General features: G+C 46.1%; 1 protein-coding gene across 1 annotated transcript in view; it reads right to left on the reverse strand.

The window, feature by feature from the left end:
• The window catches only part of B4GALT4 (beta-1,4-galactosyltransferase 4), a 33,816-nt gene extending 26,356 nt beyond the window's left edge, over nt 1-7,460 (reverse strand). The window contains exon 1 of the mRNA XM_059815748.1: nt 7,427-7,460. The gene's annotated coding sequence lies outside the window, so the exon portion shown is untranslated. The remainder of the gene's footprint in view (nt 1-7,426) is intronic.
• Nucleotides 7,461-9,610: the final 2,150 nt, after the last annotated feature.

Genomic DNA, 9,610 nt, shown 5'->3' on the forward strand with positions numbered 1-9,610 from the left:
GGAGGGGAACAACGGAGGTGTCTCTTTGCCACCCTGCCCATCTGGGGCTCTCCCAGGCGACCAGGGCAGCAGCACCACAACATGAGCTGTGCTGGCCAAGCTCCGGTCCAGCACACAGCTCCCAGGAAGAGTTTTGCTGCCAACCTACCTAAGCCTCCTCCCTACCTGCTACATATTAAGCTGACAATCATACTTCCTTCAGTAGAGTTGCACCTACATTAGAGGAATTTATAAGCGCACCTATGTCAGGTAAGGGGTGGGATTTTCTCACGCTTCCCGTCAACATACAGGTAATGACAAAACATATAGAAAGGGTGAGACCTGAGTACACACGGGGTACAGGGCTAAGGTGGATTGTATTAGAGGTGGGGACAAAAAGGACAGGTACAGGAGATTAACACTTGTCATGAGGCTGTAACTCAAACCTGTTTGAATTCTTTGTGCAAGACATACATTCCAAGCAGGTACATATTTCAAAGCTTCCCCAGTAAGCTTCCTCTGTGCCACAAAAGTCTTACTTATTATCAGGACTGCACAAGAATTTTGGGGAAAAACTTCCTTGTTTCAGACACTTAGTAGTGTGGAAAAAAAAACTTTCAACTGGTCAGCCACATAAAGTCAGACCAGCCTGGATCTCGACTGGCACTGTCTCACCTTCCTCTCCGCCCCAGTCCCCAAACTATACTTTCTCTGCCCCAGCTCTCATAAAAATACGGGGTCAGCCGGAGCAGGAGGCAAGTAGTATTTCTAGCAACCTTCTGTGATCCTCTGTCTACCCTTCCCACTGAAGAATGTCAGAAGACCTGGTATGACTACCTGCAGAAAAATAGCAGCTCAGCTTTCAGTTCAAAGGAATGGTTATTTTAGGAGGATGATAATACACATTTCCAGGCAATAACTGGTAACATTGTACAAACTGCCTGGAACCAGACAATTTCAAAGAGGAAAGGTATGAGTTAAAAAGAAACAGACCAAGGTGCATTTGTGGGGCCTGATTAGAGTAACAGCCACTGCCAGATAAAACATTCCAGTTGTGTTGAGAATACAAACAGATGTGCTGTTTCCACACTCTTTTCTTGCTATTTATTACTTGATAACTGCTTGATACTCAATGTAAAAGAACAAAAGTACTGGCAGCTCCAGGTCCCTGAATTACAAACCAAAAAAGATAAAGAATACATAATACACCAGGAAATAACCTAGATATTTAGCTTACATAACTTATTGTCTCCATGCGTGTGGGCATCACGGAAGAAGTGATTGCGACAGACGTAAATAAGGAAAGGCCTGGCAGGCAAATACAATAAATCTATTTCATACAAAAGGAACATCACAGCAGAAAAGCACTGAAAGAGGACTCTCCATACATCTTTAACTCTGACGTGCAGGACAGAGAAGAAAATAGGAGCGTCTCTCACCTATCCCTAACAGGGATGCCATTGTTCTTCCACCCAACGCTACCCCAACCGAGGGGTGCTATTCCTGTGTTCCAACCTGCTTTGGTTTATGCTCAAAGAGCTGAACAACTTGCTCCACAGGGAATGCACTGGACAAAAGCAGCAGTATCTGAGCGCTGGTATGCGTGAAGTCTATTGCCCTTTCAATGTGTGTCACAGATTTTCTGGCTGCCAGACACCCACCCAGCCACTTCCTCACTTCCGCCCTCCCCAACAGGACTGGGGGAGACAATAAGATGAAAAAGTTCATGGGTCGAGATAAAGACAGGGAGAGAACTTATCAATTACTGTCACAGACAAGACAGACTCGACTAGGGAAAAGTAACTTATTGTCATTTAAAAATAGAGTAGGATGGTGAGAAACAAAAATTACAACACTTTCTCTCCAGTCCTTCCCAGGCTCAACTTCACTCCTTCATTCCCACCTCCACTACTCCCCACCCCACAACAGTGCAGGGTGATGGGGAATGGAGGTCAGTTCATACCAGTTCCTCTCTACCACTCCTTCCTCCTCACATTTTTCCCCTGCTCCAGTGTGGACCCTTCCCATGGGGCACAGTCCTTCACTAACTGCTCCAGCACAGGTCCCTGCCACAGGCCACAGTTCCTGCCAGAAAATCTGCTCCTGCGTGGACTCCTCTCCACAGGCTGCAGTCCCCACCAGGAGCCTGCTCCGGCATGGGCTCTCCACCGGCTGCAGCTTCCTTCGCGGCATGTCCATCTGCTGTGGCATGGAGCCCTCCACAGGCTGCACGGTGGGTATCTGCTCTGCACCAGGAGTGCCTCCTCGCCTCCTCCTTCTGACCTTGGTGTTCACAGAGCTGTTTCTCACTTTTTTTTTCCTCACTCACTCTCTCCTCACTCCTCTCTCAGAGCTGCTGTGCAGCATTTTGCCCTTTCTTAAATACGTTTTCCTCAAGGCACCACCAGCTCAGCTGATGGGCTCAGCCTTGGCCAGTGGTGGGTCTTTTTTGGGGCTGGCTAGAAGTGGCTGTGTTCAGCACGGGTGCAGCCCCAGCCTCTTCTCACAGAGGCCACCCCTGCACCACCACCTTGCCACCTGCACCCGATACAGCATTTCATTAGCTGAAGTGCAATACTGACTTAAAAGTGGTTTAGAAGACCCAACGCATTGCTTGAGATGTATGGCTTCTTAACGATTACTCATATCTATTTACTCAGAATGTGTGTCATTTTCTGACTGCTAGTACACCCAGGTGACAGAGTCCTCTCTACTCTGTACTTCCAGCCACAGCATGTACCTGTGTGCTTTGCTGTCCTCTACTGATGTTCAGAATAATAACTACACACTTCTACCACCTCAGATTAACCAACTGACACTGTTCATCTAGACAGTCATTGCTACATGGCATAACTATTCTGCCATAACTATGCAAACCTATCTTCAGGTGGACAAACTTGAGGCAACAATTTCACCAATGCAGAAGAAATTCCAGTTGACATTTTCACTTAATACGGGGCGCTAGAGGAATCTTGGCTTTAGCATTACTCTTGTTCCAGTGCTTTACATCTATATTAGATAGTGGATATACAGCTGCTTTTAACATTTCCAGACAATTTGGTAAGCAAGCAGCAGACATTTTTATATAGTCATGTTTCACTTATAAAAGAGAGGCCCAACTCTTGGCAAATACTCAGTGCCTAAAACATCACATTAAGATTTCTGAGATTACCAAAGGAAAAGTTCATGCTTTCTTTACTAAAGAAGTACAGAGCCTTTGCTGCAAATGGCCCAACATCATTACCAAGCACAGGCCAATTGAGCAGGCCCTACTCCAATACTCCAGTTCAGTTTTCACTTTCCTAGGATGTAACAAACTCTGATTTTATGCTAGGAAATGCAATCTAACATCTCCAGGCCAAGGAGCACACTTATGAATGGCCTCTCTTGTTACACAGCTACAGCTGAGCCACTGACCTCACTGTAAAAGACACAGCACTGTCAGACTGAGTGCAGTTAAAGAGATGGAGCAAGGCATTCAGCAAACAGTATTGGCACACCCTGAAACTACCTAACTGCTTATCACGGAAATATCTTTTTAAAAAATACAGCACAATTTAAAAACACCTTCCCCCCAAGGTTATTGGAATAGCCTGAAAACGCACATGGTAAAACAGATTTCTGAACACAGGAATCTCATGTATAACAGAAAGCTAAGGTCGTGATTCAACTCAGCAATACCCTATCTTTTTCTGGCAGCTGCTGCCTTGCTCGAGTGGTATCAGTCAGTATGGCTGCCAGATGTCAGAGACCTTGCCACTTTCAAAAAAAAAACCAAACAAAACACGCAACCACAAAACTCAACACATTTCTAGCCAAATTCCTCACTCACCTCTCTCCTGCACAAAAGATTACACCTGAGAAAAACATTATACTAAAACAGTGCACATTCTTATTTCAGCTTTAAGTGCTTCACAACATGTTTTTTAAACCGAAGTGTTAACCACAGATAGCTAAAGCAATACCGGACAGAAGTTCATGTGAGAAGTACAGACCTGTGGCTACTTAACACATTTATAGTTTTCAGTTTACAAGTATCTGCGAACAAAGCTGTAAAAAAATGAAAACTAATAAAGTTGTCCACGTATTATGAATGCATAACTAAGAACAGAATCCCATTATTTGTTTCTTATGGAGGTACTTCGGCATGAGAACTGCACCAAAGACATTCCAGTTGAAGCTTCCTTAGGCATAAACAGATTTTACTTTTTACTTTTTTATTTTTGCTGTCTTATCTCAGTAAAGATCACAAATTGTCAGTGCCCACTGCAAAGGCAGCTATCAAGAAACTGTGTAGATGGCATGACTTTGTTAAGCTATTAAATGTGCAGGACCTTTTCCATGTTAGAACACAATTTAGATCCATGCTGATTTTCAACCCATCTGCAGCTGGACTTTTATGCAGGAGAAAAGTTTCAAACATATAATTTAAGAGCTCTGACTCACATCCTTTGAAAGTGTTATGGCCTAGAACAGCATTTGACAGAATTCAAAACTGTTCCAGCAATTCTAGTTCAACCTAGCAACAAGCAATTTTAATCAAATGCTTGTGGAAGTAATTCTAAAAACATACCCCCCCACAGAATGAGGATACTATTAAACCTTTTGGACGAGCAGGTCAGTAAAATTTCAGGTAGTGGGAGATGGCATATCACTCTTCCTCCCACTCAGTTACTCATCTCTTTTCCCCATCTCACCAGATATTGCTGGGGAGTCTGGAGGACTAAGGGCAAGATGTGATGTGGACTCCTCCTCTCCTACTCCCTCAGGGTTAAAGAGCTCCTGTCCCTCTACACTCCTCCTCCTCACCCAAGCAGCAGCCAGGCTCTAGCTCTTTCCAGGGACAAGACAGAAGGTCAAGGGGGATGATACTTAACTCAGACGCAGTGTAGGGGAAAGTGGCTCCTTTCCGACCCTTCACTTCTCCTTTCTGTGGAGGTATTACCCCTGCCCATCTCACTGATGAATGGAAGTAGCTGCAAGAGTTCAGAAGTCAACTACAGGACTGAAGACTGAGGGGGACACAAGATTAGTGCTGCAGATGCTCCAGCAACATCAGATCCTAAAATTTTGCTATTATTTATAACTGCGTACATTTACAATCATCATGATATGAGTTTAAAAGGATTACCTGAATTATAACGCATGATAACTTTATCCCACAACTCACTGCCTGACAAATAAATACTACCCAGTTGTTGCTCTCAGCAGCAGCACTGCATATATGCTAAAAAAGTATTTAAGGATACCAAGATGACACAATCATAGCTGTAAGGCATGTTACTTATAAGTATGCCAAAGCACTTCCAACAGGGAAAAAAAAAAAAAAGAGGCACAATACTTATAAAAATCCCCTAAATATGCCAAAACTACAAAGAAAAGAGTGATGGAAGTTCTTTCCCACTGTTTTACAAAACTTTCAAGCTCCCATTTATACACAGCACAAAGCACACAGCCTCTGGAGCAAAAAACAGCTAGCCCAGCTGCACACCTGCTGGGTGACTTTTGGACAGCATATTTGCCTGAACAAACACATTTTTAACTGAACTCTTGCATCAAGCCAGGCAGTCATTTGACCACTCTTCAGAATCTCCAGGCACACCATCTTCAAACTACTAAAACCCAAGTTCACCAAACTCATTCATGCAACTTAGATTTAGGAGCATATCACAAAAGACAGAAATCAAGCACCCCTCAACTTCTTCTCTTTTAAACAATATGTAGGAAAAAATAGAACGTGGCAACTCAAACCAGAGAGAAAAAGAAAAATCCAAGCCTTCCGAAGTTGAAGTAACATATTTCTTGCTTCTAACTGAAAAGTATTTGTGAAAATGAAATACAGCTGTTACAAAAATGACAAGGAAATACTTACATAAATCAAAACCAAGATCCAGCATACTTAAAGAAAGTCTTTATCACAAAAGCTCATTTACAGTAACAGTATCTTGGATGAAAGGTGATATACTTCACAGTGTTAAAGAAAAGTTCATGAAACATTATCTATGTTGAACAGTGACAGAGAATTATACAAAACGCCAAAGCTGTGCTTTTCAGTATTCTAAACCTAATCAGAGTATTTGTAATAAACAACAGAAGACTTACAGAATCATCACTGCATTGCAGAGCAAAAAAATCTTTAGAGAAAGAGCATCTTAAATAACTGCCAACTTTACTGATAAAAAATGTAAATATTTAAAGAATGTGAACAGATCCTGAAGTTTATTTCTTTGGGTTTTTTAATGTTAACCATCTCAATGACATCAAACTTTCACCTTCCTTTAATCTTCTTTGGTGAAAACTGAGCACTGCTAAATTGACTCAGCTGTCCCTTGGGAACTTCCACAGCTGTTAAGTGAAAGGGTGGAAAGAATGTTAAATCCACAAGAGGTCTTCATTGTTCACTCTGAGACAAGCAGGTATTGGTAAGAAATTGAATATCTGTATTCTCTTTTTTGACTATTACTACCATAGTGCCATGAAAATCTTAAGTCTACAAGGTTTCTAATCATACCAGAGCTATACTTTAAAAGTGTTTGCATTATGACTCAGAAATCAAACCTTCTCAAATACTCCCGCTAGGAGCCCCACTTCTGCTTTCGCTCACGACCGGCAAACACATTTCCATCATCGCTAGCCCACCCGGGGCATTTTTGTCAAATGAGGGCTCCCATGAACCTGTGCAAGTCTTCACTCAAGCCCTCTGATTACTTTTCTGGCCCCTCCAAAATAACATCTAAAGCAATGAGTGAAGAAGTTTGTCTCAGCAGTGAGGAAATTTTAGTGAACTGCATCACTTGCCCGTGCTCTAGCTTCTCCATGTATGAACAGAGAAAAATAATGCCAAGTACTAGATTTACTTTACCGCAAAACCGTTCAAAAGCTTTAGTTAAATAAAACCACCAGCGCACTACATCCATCCTCCTGACTTACAGTCTCTGAGCCTGACACAGTAAGCACTTCCACCGGGTACATAATTTTTAGATACGTAACTGTTCCCGGTTATATCAGTAACACTACACTGCAAGGGAATTACGTACCAGCTTATGTGCTGGCAGGATCACATCCCCAAGCCCTGCCTTTGACGTCCCTGAGGGATCACTAAGAGGGCCTCCCTGCAGAGGCAGCGGGCTGCCGAGAAGCGATGAGCGCAGGAGGCAGCCAAAGTTCCCTCCACGCACCAGAGGCTCGAAGTACGAGGCACAATTCCAGCAAACCCCCTCCGCTCTTTCGCTAAGGATTTAAAACTGAAACACCGCCCGGAAATGCGCTGCCCCCACCACTCCTTTGCACCTTTTCACCCCTCCCTCCACAATTTCACCCAGTCCCAACGCCCCGCTCCCTCCCCTACTCCCACTCCCGTCTCCGCCCGCCGGCCTCGGCGGGGGGGGCAGGCCCGCCCTCACGGCGGGCAGCTCCCCGCCGCGCTCCCACCCCGACTCGTACTCACGGGGCCCGCGCCTGAGGGCGCCCACGGGCCGGACGCCTCTCACCCCCCGGGCCCGCGCGCCACCCAGCCCGCTCCCGCCGCGGTCGCGCGGCCCCCGGCCAACCGCCGCCCCCGCGCGCAGGCGCCCTGCCGCACGCGCCCCCCTCCCCTCACGGCCCAGCGCCGCGTGCCGGAGGCGGGGCGCGCGCGCCCGACGGTTGCCGGGGGCCCGCGCCGCCGCGGCGGCTGAGGGAGCGGGGCGAGGGGCGGGGTGGAGGTGCGGCGGACAGGCCTTCCTTCCCGAAGGGCGCGGGCGGGACGGGCCGCGGCCGGCCCTTACCTGTCGGCCGCGCTCCGCCGGCAGCGCCGGCGACCCCAGCGCCCGCCGCCGACCATAGAGCGCGAGATAGAGCGGCCGCCTCCCGCCACAGAGACCCCCGCCGGAGGGACAGAGCGGCCCCGCGCTGGCGGTCGCTCTCGTGTCCGTCCGCGCCCGCCGCCATGGCAGCTCCTTGGCCTTGCGGGCCAGCCGGCCTTACCCGCTTGTTTGCTTGAGGCTTTCAGAGCAAACTCGAGAGGCGTAACTTTCATCAGCACGGGTCAGAAGGTGCCGGCGGCCCCGCACGCCCGGGGTGTGCGTGGCTGGCTGCCAGAAGCCTGCCGGGTCTCGGCATTTGCGGGACTGCAGAAGTACCAGGGTTTTTTGAAGGTGCAGGGGAGCTTTGAGGGCCGTGGGCGTGACAGCATTTGCATTGCTGGTGCTCATTAAAAGTGGAGAGTTTCACTTCCTCTCAAAATGTGTTCTCTTTAGCACTTTTTTACAGCGGAACTAGGTGAGGCTTGGCAGGAGTTCTTAGGCTCTCAGAAATCAGAACTTAAGACACCTGCTTCCAAAACCTAACTGCTCAGGAAAGAGAAAGGTGTTCCCCTCTTTAATCCTGAGTGGAATCACAAACGGGCTTCTTGTGTCAAACCCTAACAGTGCAGGCAAAACCCCTTCGAGGGTGCGTGCACACGTGCAGATGGCTGCAAGCGTTTATCTGTTACTAGCAAGTTTTCTTAGTATTTGGAAAAAGCCTCAAAATGGAAGGTATTTTCCCCTGTGGTACAAATCAGATCACAATACGGATTAACCAAAGTTCATATTGCTATCATGTAACATTTGTTGTTTCTCCATGCAAAACTTTTCAGCATAACTGCCCCTACCTGCACAAAAGGAACAATTATTTTTAAGTATTTGGTCAAAATATCAACGCCATTTCACTGACAGTAGCAAGAAAAGCAGAAGGGGAGCAGTAGGGATGCCCACGGTGCTGCGCTGCTGAGTCTGCCTGGCTGTAGGGTAAGCCTGCGTACATGCCCAGCTGGAGTACTCCACCTAGACCTCTTAAAGTTGCACCCAAGAGGAATCTGCTGTCAAGCACTAAAAAAGCCCTTCAAGAAGAAGGCAAAATTAATCTCTTTTATGGTGAGAAATTACTTCAGTTAAAAGAACCAGAGAGAAGAAAAATTCTGTTTAAAAGTGTAAGAAATGGAATTAAGCAAAATGTTGCAACTGTTTTTGCAAGAAAAAAATAACCTCCACTGAAACTGTCAGAAATTGGATCTGAGGGAGCATGCAGGACAGTCTTAAATTCTTTCCATTTGTAAATAGCGAAGGATGTTGATAATCCAAAATTAAAAGATGTGTAAGTAGTTGTCCAGTAAAAACTGTATGAGTGACCCCTTTTCTAATGGTATCGGTCATACCTATTGATAGTTTTAGTCAGGTTTTATAATGTGTAATTGTCAAATCCAGATCCTACTTGCTGATGGTAATCAAACCTGCCAAAGCGGCATCAGTCTCAAAGGTAGTAAGTTTCTGTTAGTGCTGTGAGAGCTATAGATACAGAAGACACACTGCTGAGAGAATGACAGAAAGCGTTAGTCATTGTTTGACCTGGCAAGAGTGTATTGGCATTATCCGGCTCATCAGTCCTCATGCAGGTTTAATCAGCATGTACCCTAAGTCCCAACACACCCAGCAAATCACATTCTGACTCATCCTACAGGCCAACAAAGACAGGTAAGTGAACGGTGAGACATGAAGCTCTTGTGGTGTTCTCGCAGGATAGATAAGGGGAGAGAAGAAGTGGCCGAAGGGATGTGTGAAGATGCTAGGAGCGAATCGGGATATGCAGAGGATCTGCAAGTGGTGTGTGGACA

Source organism: Gavia stellata, chromosome 1 (assembly GCF_030936135.1).
Source record: "Gavia stellata isolate bGavSte3 chromosome 1, bGavSte3.hap2, whole genome shotgun sequence".
Taxonomy (NCBI): Eukaryota; Metazoa; Chordata; class Aves; order Gaviiformes; family Gaviidae; genus Gavia; species Gavia stellata.